Raw genomic sequence first — 6,000 nt, 5'->3', positions numbered from 1 at the left:
ATGAACCTAGGAACTTGCAATGTAATCCTATTGGACCGACATGAAATCAAATTCCTTTTAAGGACATCATGTCTAGGGTTTTATGTGTGTGTAGTTGTTAGGTTTTTGGTAGTTGATGAAGTTCTTGTATGTGAGATCTTAACTGTGAAGATCAATTCTATGTGCTATAATAGAGTGTGGATTTACTGAAGACTGAAGTAATGCTGAGATGCATTAGCAATCAGCTACCATGGATCTAATCAAGTAGATTGTGCCATTTTCTAGATCATTCACTTGTTGATTACTCACATCTTTGACAAGTCAGAAACCCTTAACCGGGTAGGCCCAAAAAATCCTTTGTAAATCCTCTAACAAGGTAATTCATATCTGTGGATCTGAAATCCTCTCATAAGGTAGTCTTTAATTGGACTTATCTCCTAATGAAGATTGAGATTCCTAACAGGATCTGTTATGGTAAAGAACATTGTATGACCTTAACCGGTTTGGTTATTATTCTGTAGATAGTTACTTGTGAGTTTCATCTCACTATGGTTTTTCCCATTTGGGTTTCCACGTCAAAATCTCTTGTGTTATGGTAATTGTGCTTCTATGGGTGAATGCCTTATTTGCTATTTGGTTTGCATGTGTGTTAACCGGTTTGTTTGTGAAATTGTTTTACTGGTTTACTGCTAGACTGCTAAAGTGTTTAAGTACAATATTTTTTGGTATACTAATTCACCCCCCCCCCTCCTCTTAGTACTCATTAGTATTATTTGAGTTCAGTCAGTGAGGTGCCTACCTTGAGGAATTTTAAGATCCTAATGGTAACAAAGGCAATTGGTTCCCAATTTGACAAAAGGGCGATGACAATCGATAATATTATTGAATATGATGTCCGGTTTGCATCAATGGTGATGGGATACAAAATATATTATTTTAGCTGAGACAATTCAGTATCCAGTACCACCATCTATGCAGCCTATCAAATATTGAAGGAAGATAAGAAATATGAATTATGTGTGATGAATAATGATGAACTACTAAGATCCTAACCACTACTGAGAGGGGGGTGAATCAGTATAGACAAAAAATGCTTCAACACTTTGTCAAATCAAAACACAGGAAACCAGTTTGCTTCACCATAGAACTTAACCATAGCAATACTGGTTAAACATAGATACTTCAGACAACTAAACCGGTTGAACAAAAATAGTTCAAATAGCATTCAATAGATCTCAAATCTTGATGGCTACTTCACCGATATAATCATGCATGAGTTGTATCAATAATACCACAACCATTTAACACTGCATGCATATCTAACTTAATTAGAATCACACAATCATCACATAAAAAACTCACAACTCATAACACATAGATTTTTCATGTGGATACCCAAATGGGAAAAACCACGGTGGGGATGAATACCCAGAATTTTGTATGTGAACTCTTTTGAAGTCTGCTCTATTAGGACCCTAGTCCAGTTAAAGACTTTACAATAAGGTTTTGTTAGGAACCGATCCTCTTAGGGATCACCTAGTTAAGGGATAGCTATATACCCTGTTAAAGGTTGAAACCCTGTTAAGAGTTACCTCGCTAGAGGATTTAAATAACTCAATGAACTTGAGCCACCTAGTTAGATTATTTACAACAAAGCCTTTTAAAGCTACCTAGTCAAGGGATTTACCTTCTATTGAAATGGTTAGAAGACAATAGGTAAAACTCCAATCTGATAACAATGTTGGCATTAAAATAAGTTTGTTGGTATGAGGATATTGAGAAGGTTGTTGGAGATTGATGATATAATTGATAAAGGATAATTACTGTCTTAATAATTTTATTTTGTCATTGATGTCAAGAAATTGATTTTCTGATTCAGTATGATGTTGTCATATCTTAAAGAGTATGTTTTGATGAGTATAAAGACGTCGGTAAGTGACACAGAAAGAATGTGAAAATGAAGGGGAGTAATAAGTTATTCAATGGGCAACTATTACTGAGTTAGACAATGATGAGATTATGTTATTTTTATTGTTGTGATATCCTATATATGTGTATTCGAAGACTAAATAAGAAGTAGAAAAGATTTCATGCAACAAAATGAGTAAAGGTTTGATACTGTTCTATTTTACTGAGCAAGGAGCAAGTCGGTAAACACCAAGGTTATTGGTATCAGTTAAAGAAAGAAGAAGTCACTGAGTATCGTCAACAAGAAAAACTACCAAGACAGTGATCAAGACAAATACAAAATTTCTACCGAGTAAAGTTCAGTATTAACCAAGTATCAACCGAGCAATAACAGAATGCATTGGATGAATAAATACATTATTAAATGAAGGATGCCAATGAGCTAGAGATTTATAGAAGAATGGAATGTCATGCAAGAAGTTTGTTAAGGATCAACGACAATGAAAATTCAAGAGTTAAATCTACAGCACAGATTGAATGGTCAAATTTGAGCACAAGTATCAAGGAAGGAATACAAGCTTCAAGGCAAGATAAAACATTTTTTAGTTCGAAGGATTCAATGAACCTAGTCAAGTTTGATGATTTGATGGCTAAGATTAATCATGGGAAATGTGATTAAGGAGATTAAGTGGTTAGGAATTGCTTATAAATAAGGAAAAGTTGATGAACAAAGTATGTGGGAAAATAGAAGAGCAGTGATACTACAGAGGTGATTATCGAGTACAGATGATTGAAGATCTGATTGAAGAATAGATTGAGAAGCCCGAGAAATAGGAAGATAAGTCTTATGACAAGATTATTTTGAGCACATAGAGTTTTCTTTAACATTTTAGATGTGAAGTTGCAGATATATTTTATTACTATTATTTATTTCTATAAGAGACAAGAAATATCTTAACCTAACAGTCCTACTTGTAAATCCTCTAGCAAGGTAACATTTTGAATGAGTGTTTGAAATCCTTTGACAAGATCACTTCTAACAAAGTGCAAGATTCTAATAAATCTGAGGGAAATCCCTTGACCGGGTCACATCTAGCAATGTGTTTATGTAATCTTTAACAAGATTGGCTTTTAACCGAGCATACTCTAGAACAACATATTTTCTTTATGGGTCTGAAATCCCATAGTGGTTTTCCCTATTAGGGTTTCCATGTTAAATCTGGTGTTAAATGTGTTTTGATGGTTCAAGTTTGTCAGTTTGAATGATTTATAGTCATAGTTGCATATCAAGTAAATTCTACCGAGGTTTAATCTAATGAATATGTTGAATTGTGAGTTTCTCTTATTCACCCCCCCCCCCCCCTTTCATCTAACTAACAATTGGTATCAGAGCCTAGGACTTTGGAAGAAAAGTTTAAAGGAACTTGAGGCAAGATCTGAAGATGTATAAAAGGGATGCACCAAAGTTGAACAAGTCAAGTTTCACCACATGGCAGAAAAGGATGAAGCTGCACTTATCAAGAATTGTAGAATATGCAACATATTATCTGGAGAATGATTACACTGGACCTAGCACCTACCCGATGACAATGGAAGAGATAAAGGAAAATAAAGAACATATTCAAGCAATGATTGAAATAACATCAACATTGACCGACTCAGAGTTTAATGATCTAGAAGGTTGTAATGATACCAAAGCTATGTGGAATAAGCTTATATCTGTGTATGGTGGTGATGAACATGTTCAAAGAGCAAAAGTAGATAGTCTAAGAGGACAACTTGAATCCATGAGAATGAATGAAGGTGAGAACATAATCCAATATAGTACAAGGTTAAAGGAAACTCTCAATCAAATCAAAGGAGCAGGAGGAACTATTGAAGAAAAGGATGTAACAACTAAGTTGCTGAGAACATTTCTACCTTCTTATGCCATTCGAGTCTCTGCAATTAATGAATTAAGGTCTGTACAAAACATGCCTGTCTCTTTGGATGCTACTATCCATAAGCTACATGCTTTTGAGTTAAGTAATTTTGATAATAGTGGGTCTTCGGTAAACAAAGTTGAATCTGCATTTAGTTCTTTTCATCTTGGTGAATCTGACGATTACAATGATAGAATGTATAAGTATGCTGAAGGAAATCATAGTGGATCAAGTGAACGATTTCACAAAAACATGGAAGAATTACATAAACTATATGAGGAAATTAGAAAGAAAGAAGAGTTTGAAGCATTATTGGCTAGAAGGTTACCAAGAGGCAAAGGAAAGTATAAAGGAAAGTTACCTTTAAAATGTTTTAACTGTGATAAAATTAGACATATGGCTTCAAACTGTCCTGACAAAGAATCTAATGAAAAGAGAGAATACTGAGATGACAGACAAAAAGACAACCAATATAGAGGGCATCGAGACTTCACAAGGAGAGATAAAAAGACATGCCTAGTAGCTGATGAGGAATCCAATGATGATAAATCTCATGGGACTGAGACAGAGGAAATTGTATATGTGGCTATCAAAGATGGATCAGATGAAGAAATGTATGAAGAAAAATCCTTAATATCACACATAAATAATAATGATTCTTGGATCATAGACAGTGGATGCTCACATCACATGACAAGTGATAAACACAAGTTTGTTAATTTAGAAGATTATGATGGAGGTTATGTAAGATTTGGTAATGATGCACCATTTCCTATGAAAGGTAAAGGATCTATCTTCTTGATAATGCCAAATGTGATGATGTATATTGGGTTGAAGGTCTGAAATACAATTTGTTGAGTGTAGCACAGCTAAACAATACAAGATACCGAATAGAATTTTAGAAAGGAATTGTCAAAGTTCATGACAAACATGGAAAGTTGGCTGCTACTGCAACTCAAACAAGAGGTAATACATTTCATCTTGACTCAACTATGAACAATTGTCTGTATGCAAAAATAGAAGATACCTAGTTATGGCATAAAAGGTTTTGTCATGTGAATTTTGATAACCTGGTCAAAATAATTAAGAAGCACTGAGTAAGAGGTCTACCAAGCTTGGAAAGACCTGAGAATGCAATATGCCAAGGATGCCAGATGGGTAAGATGAAAAAATAAATCTTTACAAGTAAGTCTTACACTTCTAAAGGAATTTTAGATCTTGTGCACATTGATCTTTATGGTCCTGTGAAAGTTCAAAGTTATTATGGTGATAAATACTTCATATTATTTGTGGATGATTACTCAAGGATGATGTTAGTTATGTTTTTTAAAGAGAAATCAGAAGCCTTTCAAATGTTCAATGGGTATAAGGCAAGAGTTGAAAAATAAACAAGAAGACAGTTGAAATGTCTAAGATCTGATAGAGGAGGAGAATTCATCTCAAATGAATTTAACTCATTTTGCAATGATCATGGTATAAAGAGACAAGTGTCTACACTGAGAACATCACAACGAAATGGGATAGCTAAAAGAAGAAACAAATCAATTGTAGATTGTGCCAAAACTTTGATGATAGAAAAGAGAGTACCTCAAATATTTTGGAGAGAAGCAATAAGCACTGCAATTTACACCCTGAACCGAGTACAACAAAAGAAAGGAACTATGAAGACACCATCTGAAATTTGGTATGACAAGAAACCAAATGTAAGTTATTTTAAAATATTTGGAAGTACATGTTATGTTCACAAAGATGGTAGAAATGGAAAATTTGATCAAAAAAGCGAGGAAGGAACATTTCTTGGTTATTCCTCTAGGAGTAAAGCATTTAAATGTCTGATCAAATAATCTAACAAAACAGTGGAAAGTGCAAATGTTAAAATTGATGAATTTGTAGAAAGGAATGATGAAGGAAACTCCAAAGAACCAGAAGATTATGAAGAGTTTGTATATGTACTGTAGTACCCCTACCGTAATCGATCTCTAACCTTGGTTTAATCTTGATTAGTTATCTTAATATAATGATTATTGTCAGATGTTTGATGTAACGCATAGCTATTGATGTGGTTTTCACTCTAGTTTATGCTAGTTGTTTAGTGTTCTTATTTCGTGGTATTAACATCGAGCTAACACATTCATTAAGTTATTATATATGTATGCATGTATGATCGTTGGCTGTAGGAGATTTCAGGTAC

The sequence above is a fragment of the Cryptomeria japonica genome, chromosome 11, assembly GCF_030272615.1.
Source record: "Cryptomeria japonica chromosome 11, Sugi_1.0, whole genome shotgun sequence".
Classification (NCBI taxonomy): domain Eukaryota; kingdom Viridiplantae; phylum Streptophyta; class Pinopsida; order Cupressales; family Cupressaceae; genus Cryptomeria; species Cryptomeria japonica.
The sequence above is the reverse complement of the archived record's forward strand: the minus strand, read 5'-3'. Positions refer to the sequence as shown.